This window comes from Pogonomyrmex barbatus, unplaced genomic scaffold, assembly GCF_055798465.1.
Source record: "Pogonomyrmex barbatus isolate J1 unplaced genomic scaffold, ASM5579846v1 scaffold11, whole genome shotgun sequence".
NCBI classification, from domain to species: domain Eukaryota; kingdom Metazoa; phylum Arthropoda; class Insecta; order Hymenoptera; family Formicidae; genus Pogonomyrmex; species Pogonomyrmex barbatus.
Window position 1 is genome coordinate 5282326 of NW_028297107.1, and position 26251 is coordinate 5308576.

General features: G+C 42.4%; 1 protein-coding gene across 14 annotated transcripts in view; it reads left to right on the top strand.

Moving 5' to 3' along the window:
- Positions 1-26251, top strand: part of pxb (putative Hedgehog signaling attenuator pxb) — a 347458-nt gene that overhangs the window by 238284 nt on the left and 82923 nt on the right. The window contains exon 1 of one of the 14 annotated variants that reach the window (XM_089071036.1): positions 3706-5455. The exons of the other annotated variants lie outside the window; for them this stretch is intronic. The gene's annotated coding sequence lies outside the window, so the exon portion shown is untranslated. Of the gene's footprint in view, positions 1-3705; positions 5456-26251 lie in introns of those variants that run through there. 14 annotated transcript variants of the gene reach the window in all.

Sequence of the window (26251 nt, forward strand, 5' to 3'; positions counted from 1 at the left end):
TTTGCAAGGCGTGCAAATAGCATAGCCGTATATGTACTCGGGCCATCCATTTTTGGGTAAAATTACAAACGCATTTTTTGAAGAGTTCTTTGAAAAAGAATGAGACAACACCGAGATTGTGGTATTATGCGGGAAAAATAGGTCACGTGTAGAAGAGCTAATAATTATGGAAATGACATGCATCATAATATGGATACTCGTGCATAGGACGCTCAGGACACGTTCTAGGAACTCCTCATATGTGTGCATATATTTTTGTATGTTAAGTATATGCAGAGGTGGATTACGTTTTCGCGAGAAGGACGGGCATCGTTTTCACAAAGTACATAGCGTATCCCGTTATTAGATGGACTTTATTTCGTATATACATGAGCTTGGATTTCAAATGTACCATGTCTACAATAATGAATTTCGTTATAACGCTATGTCTTGTATTATTTTTTTTTTTTAGTGTTAATAAATATTATCTTGTTGCTTAATGCAACAACAAGATAATTCATTGTAAAGTTGTGCGTTACGCGATGGTGGAAATTAAACGAAAAATTGGAGGCGACTTTCTCTTCCGCTCTATATACTAATCTCAAATCGCAGGCATATCCGAGACGACCAATAAAATAAATTCCTTCGAATGTTTGCTCGCGCGACTCGTTCGGCAAACATTTCGCAGCTTCCGGTATTGTTTCTCGCGCGCGCGCGCGCGCGAGAGAGAGAGAGAGAGAGAGAGAGAGGAGGGAGAGCGATCGCGTGAAATCGAAAAAATGAAAACTATGAAAAATCGTATCATGTGGCGCGAGGATAAAATTTCTCCTCCGCAATTCTTTATTCTTCTCAAGAGTAATGGTCATTCTGACACGTTTCTGATCTGACACGTCCTGCCGGCGGGGATCCTATAATATTACGAGACGCGTCGAAGGCTCGGGCACGTTTCTGCTCCGGTCTCCCGAGCGCGCCTGGATATCCGTCCACGTGCTGCATATCCCGCCCGTGTCCGAGAGGATATCCCCTTTCGTTCTTCTTTCCACCTACGTTTCTCCGCTCGCTGTCTCGCGAGAGCTAAATGACCCACATACGTCGAATTATGGTCCCGCGAGTTCCGGCGCCGGAGATCCACGGATTTCCGCCGCCGTCGATAAGAAGACGGACGTTCCGTTACCTCGTCCATCTAATCCGGACTTCCTGCGGACTGAGGTGCCGGCCTGATAAGCGGTCCTCAAGATAAGAAGAACGTGGCTCGTACGCCGAGTCGCCTAACTCCGTAAATTATGAAACGCGTATTGTCAATAAATCGACGATAAAGCGCGAATAAAGTAGATATTGTACTTATTTATAATCATAAAATTTTTTATCTTATAAAAATGGGACGAAATAGGGAGATAAATTCTATGAGATAGAATATTTAATCTTCATAAGTCGAGAAATGACTTTAAAATCGCCGGTGGATCGTTCTCTTTCCTCATTCTACTCGCGATAGAGAGAAATACATTTGTTTTAATAAATTTCAATTTCTGAAAGTGAATTATTAATATAGAAATGAGTAAATATACTGGCGAGGGAAGGGGAGGGAAATGAAATGTCCAATAATCACAATGGCAGCCCGTTATTTTCGAAATTACAAATTCACCTCGCTGCGCGAAAACAATTTTCTATATATGCATTTTAAATCGCCCACATTTCGCGGGGGGGGTAATTACAACGCGTACGGTGGCAAGGCGATCATTATCGATTACGTGATCCGTTATGCACCGCGGGCTCGAAAGTGCAACGTGGCGCAATCGATATCACTTAACGGGCGGCGGGACTCCTTTACGATCTCTCGCGGAGAGGAATCCGCGCGGGCGGAAAAACTTTTCCTCCGAAGCGGAGGAGAGAGAGAGAGAGAGAGAGAGAGAGAGAGAGAGATTAAGTGAAGGCGTCAAACGCAGCTAATCGATTAGGCTCTCCCGTGGGAGTCGTCGTCTTTTGACGATCGATCGATCCCTGGATTCGACAACCGGCGAGAAAATTTCTCGCGGGAGGAACAACGGCGGCTCGCCTGTTTCGCGCAAGAATTAGTGTAGTAAGACGTCGTTTCGACAACGTCGTCGTCGCTGTGAAGTTCGTAGCTCTCCCGCCCGCCGTCTCTTATTTACAGAATCCCGCGACGAGACGCGCGCTCCGTCGTTCTTACAGTGACTGCGCTTCATTGTGCCAGCCCATTGGCGCGAGACTACCGTCGGCAAGCGAGATGTAAACTCGCGCGTTCTCTCATTCTTCCCAGAGAGAGCGAGAGCGAGAGAGAGAGAGAGAAAGAGAGAGAGAGAGAGAGAGAGGGAGAGGAGAACGAAGGAAAGACGGCACGCGAAGACGTATCCCGTTGCAAATTCGCGTCTCCGAATTCGAGTGCGTGTATAAAATTGACGACGATATATTTCCAGACGTTGCGCGACGAATTGATACCTTCTTTAAAAGAAGTCATGTTTTTGCGTCATGTTTTTATTGCGGAATAAAAAGGGGGAGTGAGAAAGAGAAAATACGTTATACGTTTTTCTTTCGAGTTCTTTTTATTGAATAATTTTCAGCCTTCATTGTCTTGCTACAGCGAGAAAATTACTCGACCACATCATTTTCCGCGTATATAACTTCTTTTTTCTTTTATTCTTAAGGTGAGCTAAATGTTTATCTTTAATAATGCGACTTTAAGATTTTATTATTCGCGTGTCGTGGTATAAAACTTGATCTTATGTGAGTGATAGAATCCTGTCACGTTTGAGAGGGCACCACTGTGCAGGCAGGTATAATGATCCTTTGAATGCCTGAAGGACACCAAACTGGATCGACTACGCAACGTGATACGCAGAAAGTTAATCCTAACTCAAGTTATATTGTTGTGAGCTCTCAAAAAATAAATCACATTTGTATCCTATTATATAGAATATTAAACTATAAATTTTTATATAATTTAATTTTTTATATAAAGTATATAATTTATATAATACATATTTTATATAAATTAATTGCGATAAAAGATAGAAACACGTCTGAAAAAAATACAAGAAAGTGACAAGTAAAAAGTGACAAGTTTGTTTGAAACTTTACACCCATTTCTTTCAATGTAGATTAATCTTGGCAAATTTGCTTTTGTTCTTCCTTTAATTCAAAAAAATTAGAAAAAAATAGAGTAGATTTTAAATAAGAAAATAAAATTAATCTACTATTGATGAAAATAGGCATAAATAATTCACTGTACGAATGTTGCACTTTTCGTACTTTTTAGAAATGAATATTAATATCATATCGAGGATTATTAACCCTCGGAAAACATTTGATTTCTTTTATATTTATGATAAGAGTAGCGCCAGATTGCCATGATTTATTATCGGTCAAATATCTAAATAAAAAAACTCCGCCACGTCCGATGGAGACAGCGAAAGTAAATAAATATTTTCCACATAAGCCAAATCCAACAATCAAGGAATCATCGGGATAACAACCGGGATCTTCCTCGAGCCCGAAACCCGAGAGGACGAATCGGAGAGCAGGGTACAAATTCGAGCTCTCCATCCATCCCCTTCTCCCTCTCCTCCCAAACGCGCTCTACATGTGCGTCAGGAGGTCGAAACGTCGTCTCTGTACCTTCCCCGCACTCCGGTATCCTTTTCGCCCCCCGTCGGTTTTGTGATCGGCACCCTCGTGAAAGAAAGGGGAGTTCGCCGTACGCACCCGAGAAAAGAAGAAGAGTCGGTCGTTCGGTCGGTCTCGAGGCAGGGAGGGGAGGATCGCACCAACGCAGCGCGGCGCGTGGTGGGGGGGATGGTCTTGCCGGAGTAGGGGCGAGTCGCGCGGCACCTTTGGTGGGGCAACGAGGAGCGAGCGGCGCTGAGCTCGAAGCTGCGGACGATCGTGCGGAGCAACAGTGTGCCGCGCGCGGCCATCGAGTGACGGTCGTTTTGGTGACGAGAGAGAGAGAGAGAAAGAGAGAGACAGAAGCAGAGAGTGTTCTCGCGACGGTAGACAGCGATGTGCTCGGGAATCTAAGGTGATTTAGAAAAGCGCAAATCTCGAACGCGTCGCCACGAGACCGAGTTGAACCGCGAGTGAAATCTCGGAGCATCCTTGACGAGGATCGGAGTGAGATAAACACAAGCAGCGTTTCTCTTTAATATTCCTCCCTTAAGTTTCAGTGAGTGAGAACTCGGCGGGGGATCTTTATTAACTCGCCTCGAGGGAGGATATCCCGGCGGGAGGGAAACGGAAAGTGTGCCGAGGTTTCGACAGAGTGAACGTGAAAAAATTGAGTGAAAGGGGAAAATAGTGTGGGGTGAGGAATAGTGTCGCGGAGGGAAGAGGAGACTCGTACGTCGATCGAGTGCGAGGATTCGTGATCGCGAGACTCGCATTGTGCTCGACGTCCCTACCAATATCTCCAGGGTGGAAGAAGCCCGGAGATTTTTGCCCCGGGTTGCCCGCCGCTCATCGGTGGTATTTCCCACGTTTCGCGATAAAAGGAAAAAGTCGCTCGCCCCCGACAATCCCCGGCGAATTTCGCCAATTCCGACGCGGACGTGAAGAATCGATCTCGGTTGTGAGTAAACTCGTTCGGGATCATCCACTCCCGGATCTTCGAAACTCTCTCGGAGAACGAGCGGAGGAACAACAATACGCCATTCCACGGGGTGGATTACAACACCTACCCGAAAAAAAACCCGAGTGCGAAAAATCCGCGAGTGAAAACCACGGTGCCTTCAGGATAAAGGGAAAAAAGATCGAGGTACGTTGTGAGTGCGTTCAACGTGCGTGCGAAAGTTCCGTGAGCAAAGTCGCGCGTTTTTTTTCGTCTCCTGTTTTTCCGAGGCAAGCGAGAGGGAAACAGAAAGAGGGAGAAAGAGAGTGTGTGTATGTGTGTGTGTATGTGTGTATGTACTGCCGGCGCTTTGCCGCCGGTCGAGGTTTACTGACCTCAGCGACAACACGGGGTTGGCGACTGCCCTTCGCGACGACGAAGGGAGGTGACTAGACGGCCCTTTGTGCCGACTTGAAGAGCGTCTCGCGACACTGCAAACGGGAGGCGGAATTACCTTCCTCTCGGAGTCGCATACGGCTGCCGCATGCGGCTTTCCACGGCGCGCTTTATCGTCCACGAGGATTGGTGGCTGCATCGACTTCAGAGAGCTCGTTTGCATCCCTCCTCACGTCGCGTCGTCGTCACTCGCGTGAGGATCGTCGACGGTAATTTCTGTTCGCGCGAGGACCGACGGACGGAGGGAGATCATCGAGTGAAGTGCCGTGCAATTTTCTTCCCCCGCTATCTGTGCCACCAGTGATCCCTCAGGAATTGTCCGTGTAAGGGCAGGTGACGTTGCGATTCTGCCACGTCATTCGGGAAAAAGTGTCGAACGCGTGCAAAATCGTCCGCGGCAGAAATGCGCTCGTAGCAAATAAACGACTTTGTCACCGCAGTCGCAGCCGGATTTCTAAGGTAAGCCGAATCGTTGTCGTTGTTGACATTGTCGTCGTCGTCTTTTTCGAAAACTCGGAGAGAACGAAAATGCCTAATTCCATGTGACTTGCCTTGAAAGTGAAACAAGTCGATAGCGATACTGATAGCGATTCTCGTCGACAAATTGCAAACTGTATATAGAAAAAACAGGTTTGCTGGCAAATTTAACAATTTGACTAGATACAAATCTGAAAATAATTTTTTTGTAGCCTTGAAAATTGTTGTGCGACGTTCAAATTGGTTGTTAGGAGATAAACAATTTTCGCAATATTATTATCGTGTGTGTGTGTGTGTGTGTGTATGTGTGTGTTCTACATAATTTGATGATTCAAGAAAATTCTTTACAGATTTGTACCTGGTCAAATTTTTTTTGGATTTGCCAAGAAAACTATTCTCTTTGTATATGACAGAAAATGGAGCAGCAGGTTTCCTCGGGAATGTGGTTCGAAATAAAAAAATAAAGGAACATCTGATTTTTTTTAATATTACATTTGAACAGTGTGTATGTGTGTGTGTGTATGTGTGTGGAGAGAGAGAGAGAGAGAGAGAGAGAGAGAGAGTGTGTGTGTGTGTGTGTGTGTGTGTGTGTATGTGTGTGTGTTTTGAAGGAAAAAAACATGAAACTGTTTGGAAATATGAAAAACTTGGGTCTTACACCCGGTGCGCAAGAAAACTATAATTACATCCTTATAAGAAACATGAATTTTTAATAGCGGTTGTAAGTGGAGAGCTTTTAAACTCTGTTGCAGTTCGAATGATAATGAGAACGAAACGAGATTAGATGTGTTTAGCTCCACAGTGCCGATCTATTTAAACTATAAATGGAAACTAAAACTTTCGAAGGGTGGAAAGTGCGATTTTCGAGATAAGGGGGTGTTCGGAAGCAGAATTTATTGTAATTGCGAACGGATCGGTTCTCGTTGGTGGCACGTGGTTTTTTTTCGGAGTAAAGGCTCTTCTTTTTAAAAAGCGAGGAAAAAGTGAATAATTAAAAATATTCTTTCGCGAATGCGAATTACGCGCGCGTCACGTGGCGAGTTTCAGAGCGTGAAGAACACGCTCCGCTTTTTCGGAGCGAATCCCGCCTCCGCCGTCGTTGCTGTCTTCCTTTTTCGCGCAACCCGGTGCAAAGAGGATTACCTCGAATCCGCTCCTAAAAGCATCTCGACGAGCGACGATTTCCATCGCGAAGGACCTCACCTCGCGCGGATGAGTGACCCGTTCTGCGCGGATTATCGCGCTATCGATCGCGGATTTGCGACATCTCGCACTGCGTGATCCTGCCACGCACGTTGCACGGAAAAACTTGAGCTTTCCTTTGTCGATAATCTTAATAATTTAGAGCGAAAATGATTCCCCAAAATTCAGAAGACGAAGCACGTGTCGCAAGAATCATCAGTGCAATTAATATAAATAACAATGAATATTATATAGCAAAATTTCCAATTTTTTAACTATAATATTTTACACTTAAATAGTACACGTAACTACATTCATTTGCAAAGCATATTATCTGTATACTTTACACAATAATAGTAAATATTAGCAGAACGTTCAATTTTTTATCTGTGATATAAAGAAAACTTACTACAATAAATAATCTTAAATTTATTTGCTTACTTTACATTCCGTCACGATTTAATTGAATTAAGAAGCGAATTAATTACGTTTAATAGTAACGCTTAATTAAGTACATAATAAAAGAGAGTAAATAACCTGGAGTAGTCGTGCTTACGGCTCGGTTGACACTGCGGACTCGATAAAAATCGCGGAGGTTTCCTAGCTCACTGTTACGAGAAGGCGTGCTTCCCGGGGGAAAGTCGGTGCAGGCGATAAAATTTTACTGCCGCTCGAGCTACCCGGGAACATCAGTGAACCGAGGATTTTAACGCATCATGATCGCAACTTTCGTGTGTACTTGCACTTTTCATCGACCGCGAGTTTTCGTGCGAGAGAATCTTGACGGTCGGACGGAATTCAGAATGTCTCACCGCTCTGAAAAATTCAATAAAGTCGCAGAAATCTTCGTATCTCGTCAACTCACACGGAAACGTACGTTACGGTCCCCCGGGGGAATCGTCGTTTTTGCAAGCGGCGCGTTACGTCATGCGCGTGTTGCACGCTTCCGCTCAAGATCCGCTCCCTTCCGCTAATTCCGCATGAGAGTGCACTCTCCGCCGCAGAAATTTTTCTCGTCGATCTCGCGAGGCATTTCTACGAGGCCGCGAAAAACTCCACCCAATCCCAAATCGCGACTTGTTATTTTTCTGAGTGCGTCTGAGCGCGACGGGGATTTTTCCTCATCGACTGTGTAGGTCAGAACGTTCTCAAAAATGATGAAAATTTTACGTTATGCTCGATTTACGCTGCAACCGCTTCTTAATCTTCCAAGTATATCGAGTGACATCTTTCCTACGAATTAGTTCCGCTTCCATTCTTTCGTTCGAAAAAAGGAATATTTTAAAGCTAAAATACGTTTCTCCGTCGATTGACATTTATAATTTACTACTCTCCTTTCGGACTTGACATCTTGACGTCGACATTTATTTCTTTTTATCTTTAGAAATTTTATCTTTAGTGCCCCATTATGTCCCAAAAAAACCGCAAAGAGCGCTACATGCCTTACGTTTCTCAATCAGGTCAAAACTCCCAGGTTCTTGTTATTTCCTCGAGTGTATTCCGACTGAATTTTACGTCTCGACACGAGTTTCCCAATACAAGTATCATACGCTGCGCGCGCTCGAAATCCGCGAAAATCTCCACGGACGTTACAACTTCAATCGAATCAAGTAGCGAGTGCTTGTTATTTTCCTGAGTACACCCTGGCGACAGGAGAATTTCTCTTTCGCCATAACGCTTTACAATAAGGTGTGCGAAATAAGCAAATATTATGTTGTTGAATTAAAGTGGAAACTTTTTGAAATTAACAATCATATTCTTTACAGACTATGCGCTTTAATAATATTAATTATGATCAGAAATAATTACAACATATATTTATAACATATATATTTATAAAATTGTATTTATTATTATTATTAATTAAAATTGTATATTATTATGAATTTCAAAAAGCTTACTCCAAAGGATAACTCATTGAAAAATTAGAGAATATTGAATAAATGCAATAAATGTTTTTTTTTTTTTATTTTCACGCACATTATCAATGACTGAGATATTTATTTATTACTCGCGGATGATTTCTAATTTTATTTCTATTTATACAACTCTCACAGGATTCTGTGATGATCTTTTTGACGTTTTATGTGGTGCGCCATCCTCGCGGCAGGTTGATCGAATCCGCGAGGCCGGAATTTTTTCGTGGTAAACGTAACACGATAGCTCTACGTCCGGATCCAATACCGCGCCAGACACTAGGAAGAAAAAGGGAGAAGCACAGAGAATGCCGGCATGATCCGACGAGTTAAAAAGAAAAAAAAAAAATAAAAAAGCAGAGAGAAAAATGGAGTGGCGAACGGGGGTTGGGTGAAAATTCGATGGAAGTAATCGTAAGCCTCGCGAGAAGGCGGACATGCGAAATTAATTTTTGCGCGTTATTACGTCTAAATGAAACAGAACTTAACGTATTTGTGGCGCATTTCCTTTTCTTTCCTCTCGCGGAAAGGAAAGTCGAATCGCGATCTAGCTCGCGGGAATTAATGACGTCGCGCGGCGAACGGACGGAAGTTAGTTAGCAGAGTTTGCACCTCGTCGAGTATCGAGATCCTTTTTTTTTCCGGCGATACAGAAAGAAACGGCACGCCTTTCTCGCCGCGAGCCTCCGTTCTTGGATTAAAGAGAGTTACGGGGCGAAGATGGGTGAGCTCGGGTTTAATCTCGTCGCGACGAAGGAGGAATCCCGGATCCGGGGGTTTATAAGTGCGACTGCGGCTGACAGTTATTAGGGACAGTTATGGGGGTGTCTATGAGCGAAAATGCGAGCACATCCAGCGGCCTGCCTGTTCGCGTCGCCTACTTTATTCCGATCCTCCCGAACGTGATATCGAGCCCAATGTAGAGATAGAGTACACGTTCCCGTGTAGAAAATTACTATCCTCTTCATGGCCCGGCGCTCGGTGCCAAAAGCGATTTAGCCAACGACGCCGGAATCATCCTGATAGCTCCTGACGGCCAACGAGCGGATTGAAAACAACGTCATTCCCGCATACCGCTCGGTCGTTACTCCGCCGGAAAATCCTGGAAACGACACGCGTTGGCGGAAGCACGCCGAGCGGCGCTCTTGCACTAAAGACGTTAAACGAATTTTTACCGGACGAGATATTTGTCTGTTATATTCCCTCGTATGATTTTGCGGTACATTCATATATCGTAAAATATTAAAAAAAATCGATCGTGCAATTATTAGAGTAAAAATGTCCGATGCATCAAAGTATGAAAAGGTAGAAAAATTTTTTGAAAATTTTAAATTGTAATCACGTTTTAAATAATAATTCTTATATTTTATATATATATATATATATATTTACATTTTATGATGTAATCAAATCTGTTGATAGAAAAAGATGAATAATATCGAAGCACACATGACGTTCTACTTCTCGATTCCCAAGCTGCAGAATAATATGAATAGCTCTAGTTATAAAGTGACTGACTTTAGTTAGCCAGTTTTTGTGTCTATTCCAACGTCATATAAGACTAACCATGACGTAGACGAGTTATAACGTTTAGTTGAATGAAAAATTCATACCTAAAAAGCTGCCGTTTTCTCTTGCCAAGAGCATATTTGCGTATATTGGGTTTTGAACTTCTATTTTTCCCGAAAATAACCACTCGAAAAAAAAATTACTAAAGCTGGATGCAAAGTCATTGAAAAAGTTTGCTAATATTTATAATTTTGTACAGACTGAAATCGCTGAAAAGGTTATTTTACTGTCGTTATAAACTTGAAAACATTACGTAAAAAAAACAAAATCGAAATTGCATATGAAAAATTCTATTTGATTATATATTTTGTTCTATTTTTGAAGCGGTAGAAATTATTATTTCGAAGACATTTTGAAAAGGTATTTTTTTATGCAAAACATTTGAGAGAGATAAATGCAACAATCGATAAAAAAATTAAAAGCTGTTCTTCTCGTGGTCTAGACAGACGAAATGAAAGTGTAGAGATCCGTCACGAGATGGAGACACAAGTCGATACGTGAAGCTGCAGGCAAATCCCTTTGCGCTTCAAAGGGATAAAGAAAAGAAAGTTTCCTTTAAAATCATATTTTATGAATTTTATAAATTATTTTATAAATTTTTTAGAAAATTTACTTATCAATAACAGCTTTATTGATAAATAAGCGAATTGATGTTTTTGAACGCAATATATTGTTGTTCGAACAATTCTGTAATTTATTTGTTAAAATAAACTAATAATTGAATTGAAGACCTCTTTACTTGACGTTAAGCAAATTTGTCTAACTAATGTATCGGTACTGCGATTCTAATATTTTCCGGAATACCCGGTATATCGTACTAAGGTTCTGCTAATTCTCGTCTACTCGGATTAATGTTCGTACGGACGAAATTGCTGAAATTTCTCGTGTATTCGCTATACCGCGTAATTCACTGCGAATTTCATGCCAGCTATTTCTGCATTTATACTGTATACCGTATATCCAAACAGGACTGTATCAAGAACGATCTAGTTGTGCAATCGATACCTGAAATTGATACAGAGAAATATTCCTCTTTCTCTCGATACTTCTTATCTTTTCATATACATGATATTCTAAAACCGTAATTATGTATATAATTCTGAAAACTAAATTCCTTACCGGACGATAAAAAAATTAGTAAAACCAGAACTGAAGCAATTATTAGTTATGTATGCATTTTTACATGGGAAAGCAACAAAGTAATTGAATAAAAATAATCGACTAAATGTGTGTAGTGAAAGATAATAATAAAATAAAAATTTAATAATTTATCTACACTTGCTGTTGGACTTCCAAACTACCCTTTCGGAATCGCTTCAGCCCGTCTCCGCTAATTTTTCATCTTTCGATTTCCCAGAGTTTACGTACTTATCGTAATTAAAATCTTTTTCCTTTTCGCGGAAGTGGAAGAAAATAGGAGGAATAGTTTTTGATGGGAAATCGTCGCGGCGAATAATTCCGCGTCGCTTCCTCCCTGCGGCCGGCGAAAACGTTACGGACTTCCTCGGCCGCGGCGACTCCACTTAAACCGAGTTTACGACGGGCGGGAACTAGCAACGTTTACCCGATGGACACACGAGCCCGGGCTTTATCGCTCGTTAAGCCCATCGCGATTAGTGTCCCCGGTCCGACCGGCCGTCTGCCCCTCCTCTCCCACCTCCTCTTCCGACTGTAGAGGAAATACTTTTACGGCCGGTGTGGAGAGAGAGTTCGCGGATAATAGGCGATTCCTACGACGGCGAGACGCGTTTCGGGTAACCGGAAGTTCGCGATACGAGCGCGCGTTAATGCGATGTCGCGCGTGATAAAAGTTCCTTTCCTCATCTCTTCTCGCGCGGCCTCACGTTTCACGGAACGCGTCATTAACACTCTCGAACACCGACACGCTTAATGCGCACGGCGTAGGAGATGCGAGATAAATGACGAAAATCTTGGCCGGTTATAACTAATCTACTAATCGTCCCGGAAATTTTCATGCGCTTTCAGATATTCCCACAAAAGCGAGAGGATATCAGTCCTTTCTGCGTGTGAATGCATTTTTTTTGATCACGCTGCAAACTCTTTAATCAACCGAAATTGAATTAATGCTTTGCGATAAAATGTTGAATCTTTTTCCTTTTATCGTGTCTTCGGGATCAGAAATTGATCCCGTGACTTTCCAAAGATTTCTTTTGAAGTCTTGGAGGAGAAAGTTCTTATATATAGATAAAGATTTTCATGTTTAATGAGAAGGTGATTGAGACACGTCGTTTCATCCATTTGTCGCACTTTTTGCGAGAGGAGACGTCGGAAAGACCCAAAATGGTCTCATTATTTATGTAGCCACGAAATCACGGGGTTGCTAGTGCTCGCTGAGGCATGCCGAGATTAGTAACAACCAAGATTGCCTTCACTGAGATCACAGGGTCGGTGTCCCTCGCAACTTTTAGCGACGCATTCGCCGTTAGTGTGGCGTACAAGCTTTGCCGAAATTGTTTCCGAATTAAGAGGAGGAGCCGTGGCTTAATAAAGCACCGGTGAGAAACTCGAGACACGAAGTGCGTGCAAAAGCTCGCTCTCTCCCCCCGCGGACCCGAAAAGTAAGAAGAGAGGCGGCGGAAGAACTTACGAGGGTGACTTGCCGGCGTCTTGAGGGTGACGGAGTTTTAGATATCCCGTTACCTTCCCTTTCGACGCCGGCGGCGGCTCGAATTAAACGATCTCCGGAGGAGTTCGTAACTTCTAACCAACGCGGTGGAGGGAGAGCGGTGCGAGGGCAACTCGATCGAGATCTCGCCTTGGCGAGAGGGTGACTCGTGATCCACCCGTGGTTGTTGTTACCAACGGTGACAGCCCCGTCATATGCGTTTAATGACAACTGCCATTGAAATACCAGGGGTTGTAAAGACTAATTAATTGCTTATTAATCTAGGAATTTCAGTAATTAATCTTTAAATTCATGCAGTAATTACGTTCATCTAAATTGTGATATGTTTTTTTTTATCTTCTTATGGGAAACTATTAAAAACGAAAATGAGAATTAATACATCGCATGACATAGTCTGCAGGGGAAATAATATAACGGAAAAATAGAGACATTTCTCAAGGAATTTCGATAAAGACAAGGGTGGCAATTTTGTTTCTGTACTTTCACGCGACCTTCGACCAAAACATGTCATCCCTATTCGTTCTTCGAGCTCTCTATCTAGTAATTGTGGGGTTCGTGACAGGAGTGTCGACGCCCTCGTAAGGGATGATCCGACAAGATTGCCAAAATATCTCGATTGTCCTCCACGCGAAATTCATCAGATTATAAAAATAACTTACATATCATATGAAATATCCATCTTACATCAATTTTACTGGGAAAATGAAAATAACTTCAATTAATCAGTTAATAATTTGAAACTTTTTATGTAACTTATTTTTTTATAAACGGGCGGATCTTGAGGAAATGTGAAAAAATTATGGTCGCAAAAATCATGAATGAAAACAGTTGATTAAAAGACATTAGAATTTGTGACTATTTAGATCTTTAATTAAAATTCGGAATTCTGCAATTATTTGTTTTCTCCCTCTTTAAAGGTTTACTCTTTTAAAATCGGATTTTCGTTTGTTTATCGCGCGAATAACAATCCTCTCGATTTCACGTCGTATCGTCCAGATGTTTGTGAACGAAAGTCCGAACCGGATCGAGTATGAATCGTTGGTGCTTCGAACGACCTATCGAAATTTGAATCTGAATGGTCGGCCATTCGACTACGCTACGTGCTGTTTCCCCGTTCCACATGAAAGATACAAAACCCGGCAACACGTTTTACCAGCGACGTAAATAATTGCAGACATTAAACCTTTATCCACGTCATTTTTCAGGCGAATTTTTTTCGCGAGATGGCCTTTGTGCTAAATTTTAATTCTTCGAAAAAAATGGTTGCGGCAGAAAAAATAAATATTCGACGGAAGGGAACAAGAGAATGAGTTAATAATCGCTTTCGACAGAATGCGCAAACGACGCTATTGTGGAAAACAAAATGGAGTTGAACTGATAACGACGGAAACGAGAAGCAATTTCTATGTAAAAAAAAAAAAAAAAAAGAATAATAGACAATTTCAACATTTCGTGATTCCGATTTCCGAATTTCGATTTATGTAACGTTCGATATTCCGATAATTCTGAAATTAAGTTTCAACGTGAAGCGACAGTTCGTAATCCGAGGTACAATACTTTAACTTTAAAAAATCTTCGCTATTTTATCTTATTTTACTTTTTTATAAATTAAATTCATGTAAAACTTAATGTATATCTTCGAACTTGGACTTTGAAGTATGATTATTATCCATTTTGTTGTGATCAAACCAAATTTCTTTATTTTGTCTAAATATTCGATTTAGAAGTTCAGATCACATTAAATGTTAATATCAGTCAACGACTCTGCAAATTACTCGATTAACAAATATATATTCGAGCGAAAGTTGCTTCGTCATCCACCGGATTCTTTCGACTTCATCAGAGTTGAGAACCCCTGATTTAGACAATCCACCGACACTACAGAGTGCTTGCCGTACGAAAAGAGAAATCGCCCGTCGAGACGGTCGCGCGAGAAAGAAAATGGAAAAGGAAACGAAGGATCTTTGCCGTCCGCGGCGGCACGGCGGTGGTTTCCGTCGAATGCGCTTCAATGCTGGACGCCGGAAGTGCTTCTCTCCGGCGGCGGTGACGGGTGGACCAGAAGAAAAGCGTTGGAAATAGAGGGGAAAAAAAGTCGCTCAAATGGCACGCATCTCTCTCGCGCTGTACTGACGGGTGCGGGGGAGGGGGAGTAGCGAATGGACGGGCGAGTCGCGGGGAGAGGTGGATTATTTCCCGAGGGAGAATCTCACCGGGTACAGACGTTATTTCTAGATCGCGAAAACTTTTAATAGCTTTCTGATAGCTTATTGACCGGGCTTGTAAATAATTTCATATCTCATATCGCGTTGAGCTTTTTTTGACCCACCCTTCCGCTCGCTTCCAACCCTCAGGTTATCATTGACCTTTCGATAGTCCCAAAGCTGTAAGGTTAAGATTCATATAGGATGGCTCGTAAAATACGTCGATCAATATCACGAATGCCATATTTTATTCTTTCTCGCTTGTTATGTATAGAATCATTTAGAGCGATGACAATATTTTTAGATTTTAAAAGAATTTTAGTGATGAAATTTTCTTCCTAAATTTATTGCGTCATAAATTATTTTATATAGCTTTATGATATCAATTAAAATTTCTGCAAAGAGAGATCTGGCCGGAAATAAAATATTAAAATATTCTCGCGTAACTTTTTTTTATTTTCATCTCGTAAAAAGATTTTGTATTCGATGCGCGTTATATATCGCTCGCTCCCGATACGTATATCAAGCCGTTCTGATGGCTTTAAACGCGATTCATTGGCGTAGGCGCGAAACAGATGATAATAAAGTTAGCCGTGGTGCCGAATAACACCGTGAAAAGACACGCGCGTAAATTCGTCGCGTTTAACGGTCCGTAAATCTGCGAGGGCATCGGGAAACGGCGGACACCTACGTGCTATAATTTCCGCGCGTAACGCACCCGCCCGCTCGGGGAAAATCCTCGCCGTAAATAATACGCGCGCGGGCGCGAGGGAGCCGCATAAAGGCGCGCGTCGGCGCCGCACACGTTTTAATTCCGACGATCGCGAACGCCGAAAGATTCCCTCTTCCTCTGTTATACGCGGACATTTATCGGTATTTATGCCCGTTTTCGGGGACGCGTCTTCTCGACCTAACGCTTCTCTTTATCTCGTACGGCGTTCCTCCGCGTGAACTGACCAGAAATGAATATTACCGAAATTGACTTACGAAAATTCATAAAAAGTGTATCATTTTCAAGAGGGAATTTTTTTTTAAATAAATTCTTTATTTAAATTTAACAGAACAATTTTTTTTTTTTTTTTATAATAAGGAGAACCTGATCTGTGAAATGACGTCAGATTAATCTTGATTGACGCGGAGTAGACCATCATTGGTATCGATCATGACAGATCATGGAAGCGAACCAGAGAATATCGAGCGATTCGTCCGTTAAATCTTATCCATTCCTTTTTCCCCCTGTCACCCGCGATACCGATCGCGAACGGCGTTCGCCATTCACGTATCCTATTTCCAGTCGCGCGAATAAATATCGCGGAGTCGTTCGCGCCGGTGTGGTCCGCCAGGTTGAAGCCGAGCTAACCGGCTAGCCTCGAGGCCGCAGACGAGCCGCGAGAACTTTAAGGGGAGGAAAGAGGAGGAAGGAGCCGCCACATTCATCGGTCCTCCTCCATACGAGCGTCTCCAGCTAAGGGCGCGGGGGAGTTTTCGTAGGGCGGAGGGAAGATTAACATAGAGATGAGGTCGCCTTGAGTCTTTTCCGCGAGAGTTATGTTCTCATGATCCTCGGCGTCCCTTCGCCCTCATCCATCCGGTGTACCGTAGGTACTCCATATAGATGTTGCGTCCGTCTTCAACCTTGATAACAAACGAACGACTAACGTCGTTAATCTCAGACGGTGGAAAATAAAGAGTTCTCGAGCCTCAGAATTCGCGGAGATGAGTATCCCGACGGGAGGGAATTTAATGTTTCAGTTAACCCCGAGTTTTAATATACGGTTCATTCAGGGAGACACTCGATCTGTCTGATATCGACGTCAGAGAGATGAAGAAAGGAGGAGGAAAGATTTATGAAGAATCGATTCGCGGCGCAGAACAACTCACAAAAATAAATCATTGAAATAATGCAGGTCGACAGCTGCGGAACCCTATACGTGTGGAGGTTTACGCGACATATATATTTAGGATATATGTATATATATCTCGGGAGGATGTATTATAGAAATGAAGCGCATGTTCGTAGCTGCATTACGTTGCATAAACCGTTAGCTTGCGAGGCGCTCGTCATATTCCTCTCATCGCGGGCTCGTTGTGGGGACCGTGTTTAAGTAAAGCAGTCTCGAAGGGTTGTGACAGTTCTCATGAGCGCAAGATGATGAAAAACTCATACGCGTATCAGACATTGTATTAAATTACAAACGTAAATATTAATAAATATTAATAAATATAATAAATGTGAATATTAATAAATTGTCTAATGGAGGAGAGAATAAATAAAAGTTGTGAATTATAATGTGACAGGCCAACGAGCGATTCATTGTTTTTCATTACTAGAATACTTTTATGATCGCAATGACGTTCAAAATTGTCACATTTAAATAATTACTGACGAATATTTATAATTTTACCGATTAAATTTTGATGTTTTTAATTCCCGATGGAAAATTTAGTGTGAAATAAAGGTCATCGCTTAATGATATTTAACAAAGTATTTCTGCATATATAATGAATGTATTAATTGTTTAAATAATTAATTGTTAATTATCACGAGTTACGTGTCAGTCAACAGAAAATTCTATAAAATACCTGAGAAGAGATATATCGTCGCGCGCAATGATAATTCTAATAATTTGTAATTCAAAGCCTCACATTATCAAACCGTGAATTAACTTCCTCTATCAAATATATGATTTTATAATGTTGATATGAATAACAACTCGCGCGCGACTCATTAACAAAATTTTATTCATTACCACGCGATAATAATGGTGATAATAATCGCGATTTAATATATACATTATAATCATGACATATGTACATGTGTGCGTGCGTGCGTGCGCGCGCGCGCGCGCGCGCGTGTGTGTGTATGTGTGTGTGTGTGTATGTATATATGTATATATAATGTATATATATATATATATATATATATATATATATATATACAAAATTCAAATTTACTCAAATTTACTTCGTTTCCGCTATTGTCCTGGAACATGTCCTTTTCGCGTTTATTTCGGGCTCGAAATTGCTTGTAGATTTTACAGAAAAGGCGGCATGCAACATCCCAACATGCTCATTGGGACTTTGTGAAATGTCCAATACCCCGTTCCTCCCATCCCTCCTTGTTTCGCTTCATCCCCCGACCCGCGTTTGCTCGAAGTTACCGGAATGGTACACGCGTGATTGTATCATTGCTGATTGCATTACCGTTCTGCCGGCTGTTTGCAAACTGTAGTAATAACCTGCACTGGTGCATTAGCTATACGCGCACAACGATGTACTAGCCTCTCTCCCCCGTTCTCTGTCGCCCCCTCGCCCGGATCTTTCTCCCTTCGGCCCTCGCTTCTTGCTTCTGTAGAGCTGGTATCACTTACCGGGAGATACGAGGAGCCGAGGCTAATGCTGAAATAATGCGACAACTAACCGCAACGGTTCGTTTCGCGCCGCCGCGCACCGGAAACGGTAACGCACGAACCAACGCCACGTGGGAAGATAAAGCCACATCCACGCGCCTTTTTAATTAGACGCGTGTCCCAGAGATACCGAATGGAATGTTCTCTGTTTCGCTCCAGTTGTCGGACCAGCGTTAAATCTCACGCTCGCGTAACCGTTATTAGTCGCATTCACGTCCGTTATTATTCTATATTATCTGTTGCTTGAAAAAAAAAATCAGACCCACTTTTCGTGAGAGGATTAGAGATTAAGTACACAAATAAGATAAACGATAATTGGCTCATCTGTAGAAAATTTTAGAACGTATCTAAATCAAAACTAGCCTACAAGAGCAAAAATGTTTTTCTCTAATTAAATTTTTTAGTTTGCGTAGATTTGATTTATATAAAATTAGAAATTGTCATCGTAATACATACAAAAAAGTTTTTCGTTTCTCGATCTTTTAAAACATTTTCGAAAGATAATTGTAATAAATCACGTAAATTGTAAAATATTTTTCGTATTCGGAGAAGCTCCCGACTAAATACCGTGAAATGTTTCTTAAAGGGAAAAATCACATTTCCCATTTCGCTTCAAATGCGCGTGTTCACAAAGTAGAAAAAAAAACGGAGCAGCCTCTTTCGCAGTGAAAATTATTCATACGTCGTTTCGGCCTGAAGAATCTCCGTCGTGTCCTATCTCCCCCATCTTTCCTCCGTCTTTTCTACCCCGTGTTCGCTAATGACTATATTTGCTCAATTATCGGCGGTATCAGCCGATTCATTCGGACTCGTTATTTTGGTAGAAAACGACGAACGGGATTTAAGGTCGTTTCTTTCGCTCCGGTTCTCCCGCGAGTTCTCTCTTGTTTCGGCAGTTCTGTCCTATTTATCTCTCTCTCTTTTTTTTTTTCCCGCTCTTTCCGAGGTTCCCGTCGAATCGATCGGGTCACTGTGCTCAAATCCCGCGTGCTCTCGATAAAAGTTTGTTTCGTGTGTCTTCGGCGTCGCCGGGCGGGTTAACGTCCAATTAAAGGAGTTCCTCGTTAGCGCAGCGGGTGGGAAGGCGACGACGCCGACGGCAGCAGTTCTCTTCTCCCGAGACATCCGCTAATGTCTGTTGACATTCGCGCGACTCGTATCGAGTGCTGCTGGTAGTCGAAACTCTCTCTTTCTCTCCCTCTCTGCCCCCCCTCTCTCTCTCCCTCTCTCTCTCTCTCTCTCACTTCCTGCATTGCGTCTTTTAATGTACCGGTTAACGCCTCCGCGATCAAGTGGAAAATTCGAATAGTGAAGTATAATCAACTTCGAGTATATAATAACTTAAAAAAGAAGAAAGAATATCAATTTATGATTATCGGATAACATTCGAATATCTAAATTTTGAAGATTTGTCTCCTTTTGGAATTATAAAATTTCTCTGTACGGAAAAAAATTATTCTTAAGTCAAGAAGAACATTCTCACATGTAAGCAAAAGTTCTTCTTAAAAATTTTAATCTTGATTTGATTGAATTTATATATGGATGGATGGAAGTATTACTCTTTCTCAACTCAAGATTAAAATCTTTTATACGAAGATTATAATATTCTCGCTATGTAAGAATACTTTTCTTGATTTAAGACTAATTTTTTTTCAGTGCGACATAAAAAAAAATTTAATAGCTTTAAAAATTAATTATAAATAGTTCTAACGTATTGTGAACTGATGCACGATGCTCGCATCTCGCATCAAGACATCATGCATATAACAATTTGCATAAATTGCGTAGATTGGCTCGAGAGAAAATTTAATTTATTTATAGTTGAAATCTTAGACACATCGGTGAATTATAATTCGCGATTCTCCTATCCGCGCTGTTCCGAGAATCTCAGAGATTAAAAGTTTAAGAGATCCCTGACTTCTCTTTCCTCTTTCTCTCTCTTTTTCTCTTTCTTCTTTCCCGTGATAAAAACACGATTAACTCTAGATATACAATTCGCGGAAGTCAGGCCCGCCTGAATTATTGCTGCGAGAGAAAAAGTTCCTTATTTCCCTCGGCGCTCGAAAATTTGCAGCCAACGACATTGCCGTATTGGACGTCACGGCGCGATAATGTAATTATAATTATTAACGTGACGGCCGAAGTTTCCGCTTTCGAGAGCGAGACGACCTCGCGCTCGAATTCGTCAAGTTGAACTCATGCATTTGAATTTTCGAGAAGAGATCTCTGAAGGTAAATCAACATTTTCATAACTTTGTTCTAGAAAGAAATAACTATCGACGATCGTATTTTTTATGAAAATCGTTGGTAACTATGACGTAATAACATCGATGACGAACGTAACGTGATGACACTTTTTAAAAATTTGATAAAGAGGAAATTGCATTCACATTTGATATTTATCACGAATGTCCGTCACGTGAATGAACGTCGATGATTGACAAAAAAGTGAACCTTATAAAATTGATCTGATCGACTTTGCCCCGAAACCGAATTATCTTCGCGGAAGGATGCGCGTTTCTTCAGGGATTTCCGCGACGATCCCCGCAACCGCTGTGTCGCGCAATCCGCTTTTTCTGTTTCTCTCTCTTTTTTTTTTTTTTTTTTTTTTTTTTTCGACGATTACAGAGCCGAAATTTTGCAGGGGCGAAACTGGATTAACGTGAGACTTCCGCCGCAACGTTTTCAACGGCGTTCGAGGTTAGTTCCGGGGCTAATCTGATTACTTAACGTCGGAACTTAACAAGAGCGCCGACGAAGTTTCCTCGATGCCCTCCCCTGGCCCCCCGTTCCCGCGGGATTAAAATGACTTAATTTAAACTTCGTAACGCCGACACGGACGCCGCGCAAAACGACAATCCGGCGATTTTATCCTTCGCAAAGCCACCCGCGCCGCCCGCATTTAATGCAGGCTAATTCGGCCCCCTGTATAAAGCGGCATAAAGAGAGACTCACCCCCCTCCCGTCGAGCCCTTTGCTCCCTTGCTTCCTACGAAGTGATTACGAGGTTTGAGCTACTCTCGGAGAACGCTCTCCTTGATCTTTCCTTGGAAAACTGAAGAAATCCGCTAAAGCGCCCTTTGGAAGTGTCCTTTCCCGATTTTTACGAGGCTTAAAATGGCCGGCAGTAAATTATTCTTTTATTCATTCTCTTCGAAAACTGTACCACCGAGATAATAGGTGTCCACATAAATATAATTTATTATCTCGACTTCCGGCATTCCGCTTGCCGGAACTAAAGCGTTCGCCAACATAAAATCCATATACAACTGCGGTCAAAAAACTATCTTTCTTTTTTTTTATCCATCGGCTATCGTTGTTATATCCGAAAATAGGACGAGAGGGAAGAAAAGCTGCCGACGGTTACACTGCGGAAAAAACTGGAAACACCCGGAATGATCTGCGGTGTCGTGCGATGATCATAATTTCCCGTTGCCTCTCGCAGGCTTGTACAAGGCGCGGGGAAAATATACGCCGCCTGCCAAGCCTTGGAAAGCTCGCGCCGGAGAAAATGATAAATATCGTTGCGCGGATACGTGACCAGGTCAGTCGGGAATTTTTCGGGAGGGCGAAAGAGAGTGAGTGTCGCGCGCCCGGACGACGAGGAGGCTTTATCGTGACAAATGGCCGCGGGACGAAAATTTGCCTAATTAAAACGTGGCGCGGTCAACACAGCCGCGCACTTCGCTGGCGTGCAGCGGAAAGGGATTAATCCTCTTCCCCACGTGGTTGGCGGAACGGCGGAATTTAACCCTTACCCGACCCGGGATCAAGCTGTTTTTATTTCAATAAAAAAGAGGCGGAGGGAACGAGAGAGAAATTACCAGATTTGGATTTGTGTTCGTTTGTTCATTTCCTTTCGTATCCCTTAAAATATCACTTCACCTCTCTTCTTCCTTCTCTCTCTCTCTCTCTCTCTGTTTTTTCTTCTCCATTTTTACTAATTTGTCTTTCTTTTATTATATGCTTAGAAGATTCATCCTAGAAAGTTAATGAATGCTTTATCTATCTATTTATCTCCTCTCGTCTCTCTCTCTCTCTTTTTTCTCCGTTCGTTTTGTCTAAAGTAAATTTATTTACTTCATCAATTCAGAATTTCTGGATGTTATTAGTGCACCAAAGTAATCCTGATCTTCCAAAACCGACGCGTCGGGATTCAAGATGTATTGATGCCATTCCTACGACAATATCAGCACGATCGTATCATCCCCGGCAATTTACTTCGAAGCAAAGCGGGGAGATCGCGATCCCTCCGAGTAAACCTCGCGCGTTTAATACAATTGATCATGCACCGATAATCACAAACCACGCCGTTTCCCGTCTTGCTAGGCCATTTCTTCCTTAACTCGATAGCTTCTCGAGGATTCCGACGACGAGGTCCAATCGGTGAGGAACGCCGCTCGATAAATTCCTCGGCAATTCCGACGCCCCGAAAAGAGCCGCGGCCAATCCCGTCCCCCAACAATCGATTCGCTCACTCGGTCACTCGGAAAAAGCATCCCAACCACTTTGCGGTGTCCCCCTTGGTTTACTCGTTTTCTTGCTCTTTCCCCTCCGCCCCCCTGACCGCTTCCTCCTCCCTCTCTGGCAAACTCGAAGGTGGCCGCGCACTCGCAACGAACGCGAATTTTGACTCGCGCGCGCGACGATTATATCGATTTCCCTCCGATTTGAAATTCCATATTCTTTACAGGATATAGTTAAATTTAAAATGATATATTTATATTTAAATTATATTTAAAATTACATTCTGGCGGAATGCAAATGTGCATGAGCAATTTCGAGCGCATTTACATTTGTGTTGAATAAATAGAAGAAAAATTCTGTTTTATTAATTTTTGACTCGCGTATAAAAATTAATCGTATATAGCTGAAACGGTATCGTGATTTTCATCAATTTTACGTATCTCCAACTTTGTAAATATTATGCGCGTTGTCTTGTGATAAATAATGAAACATGAAAGAAGTTAATATTTTTATAAAAGCACGATAATTAATGATACAACTTCATAAATCCCTAAATTGCTACGAGGATCCCTCTCTTTTCCGCTCTGTTTTATTTAAATTAAAACTACGCTGGACTGGCAGCAATTAATACGAACTGAACAATTTAATTCGAAACTCTGTTTCTACTTGTGATTCATCATATCGCTCCGGGTATTATCTTCCACTTCATCTTCACTTCAAAGTACGACAATCACATTCGCGTAACTTTACGAACGTGCATCTCCATTTCACCTTAACCATTAGATTCATCTTAATTAAATCAAAAATACATCTAAATGAAAAGTCAAGTTTCAGACCAATCATAAAAATGTAATATGTTATTTTTATTGCTTTTTCTATCATGTTTTAAACTTAAATAAATTATTTTTGTTTATTATTTTTTATATGGTATATTATTTTATTTTATATTTTTGTTCACGTCGATGTTTTGATATAACAATACTCTAGAGTAAAAAAACTGTCCTCGTTTTAATATTTCTCTCTTTTAATAGCAAAAGAATATTCGTAATATTCATTTTGAGATAATATCATACTTTTTATTTATTTTTTCTGAAAGAAAGTTGTTTTAGCTTTTCTTGCGAGATACAATCTTAAACTATTGTTGCCGCCAAGACAATGGGAAATTCGTGAGAAAACTGGTTCAGGTCGTGATAACGATAACCACGTTTCATCTGCATACAACAATTGCGCGTAATAAGCGTGATTCGATCGCGCGAACTCGCACACGAACAACGGTGAGGGTCTAGGCACCACGGGAAATTCTCTCTCTGGAAAGAACGAATGCCGACGTGTGCAGAGGAAGGATATAGGGATGAGAATTAAATAAAAATCACGCGAATCGTAGATTTGGACTGCGCGCAGCCGGAAACGAGATGAGCATCGGGCTTCGCTCGCTCGCTCGACTGGTCCTCTTCGGCTCTGCATGCGAATGAGGGAAACGCGCGATGCGGGAGCGAAGAGTGGCAGGGACGTGAGAGAAGAGAATAGCGGGGGGGGGAGGAAGGGTTACAGTTCCTCGTCGCCGAAGCCAAGTCGAGCCAAGAAACGGAACGGAAGGAAGACTGCATTTATTAAAGCGCAGACGTGCACGCCTCCCACTCTCCCACCCTTCGTCTCTGCCTTTTATCCCCGCAGAAACTACGGGGGTTTTCGCACGGGCAATTCCTTCCCCTCCGACTTCCCCACTCTTTTCTCCGGCCCCTCCTCCCGTTCATAATTCCTGGCCGTCGCTACCTCCGTGGAATGAGGTCGGTATGTGTAAAATAGTGCCCCGATACCTCTCTTCATCATCGAGAGTCGCTTCTTCCCGCCCGCTTTATTTCTTCCTCTCGCTTTCTTTCGGCCTCTTTTATCTCCGCTTCGCTCTCCGTCTTTTTCCGTGCTTTCCTTCGAGCGTGTTTCTTCTGGCTATTGTCAATATTCGCTTTTGCTCGAATTTTTCTCATTCGTCTTTTTCCCTTGATCTTCTCTATGTCTTTCTTGTCGATTACCTCATATCTTTTTGTACGCTTCGTTTTCTTTCTCTCTCTCTCTCTCTCTCTCTCTCTCTCTCTCTCTCTCTCTCTCTCCGTCTCGCTCACTTCTCTCGCTCCTTTTTCTTCCGTTTCTTACATTTCTCGATCTTTTCATTTTCAGCTCTTGTTTCTTTCCCCGTCTCATTTTTCCTTTCTTTTTATCTCTCTTGCCAACTTACTCTTACTCCCCCATCTCGTCCTATTTATGTCTTATGTCCCATTTTCTTCCGTTTCTTTCTTCTTTTCTGGCCGCGTCTGGCCATTTCTTGGTGTCCCTCAGACATATCATTCTACATCCCGCTCTTTCTGGAGCAAATAATGTCATGCACTATAACACGACTACGTGAAATGCGGGTGGTCCGATTGTGCTCAGCATTTAGGCTCGTTCTACATCCACCAACGAGAATCATCATCGGTGAAAGCCGCCGGAAGTATCGATCGGCCGATGGTGGATGACGAATATGCGCCGTGCGTATCGCACCCTCTCTATTCTCTCTCACGTTCTCTCTTCATTTCTCGCTCTTTCTCCCCCCTCCCCCTCTCTCTTACTCTCTCATTGTGCGACGTGTACCGATGGCATGGCACTGCGTCGCGCAGAGGTGCGGGGATGCGGGGGTGCGAGACAATTAATCAACCGGCACAATCGCGCGCACCTACTCGCACGACTCAGCCGAGCCTCGTGACTGATTCATTATGAGACCTTAATTAAGTCCCCGGACATTAGCATACCGACCACGCCGCGGCGTCCACCCCGCCCCGCCGCGATTCCCTTATCATTTATCCTCGGCTCTTCTTTCGTCGTTACGGTGTCCGATCCTCGTGGAATTCTCCGGTAAGGCCGGATCAGCTTGACTCGCGACAAAAGAATGACCTCAGTCGGAATAATTATTCGAGAAAGATATTCCCGGCAAATTGTAGATTTAAATATTCTGGACTGGACTGAAAATTGATAATACGGTTTGAAATAAAATCTCGTTAAATTGATCATTCCATTAGAATATCTACGGGACGAGCGGAGGCTAAAATGTTTTAAACGAGTTTGATGCAATTGAGGATAGATTACTTCCCAGCCAATTACACATTTGCATTTTACAAATGAAGAAAAAGTGCCGTCTACGATCGGGGGGTGGGAGAGCGAAAGGGGAAAAATGGGCGCAGGTGTGTCCGTCTAGGATGGCTTTATCTTATCACGTGCCGGATGGCCATGCCTTCCGACGTGGGGCTGCTTTATTGGACAGTTAGACATCACTGATAAAAGCGTGTCGCATCGCCGTTCCATATTAATAAGATTCCGCGAACAATTTTTTGTTTATAAATTCGCATCAGAGG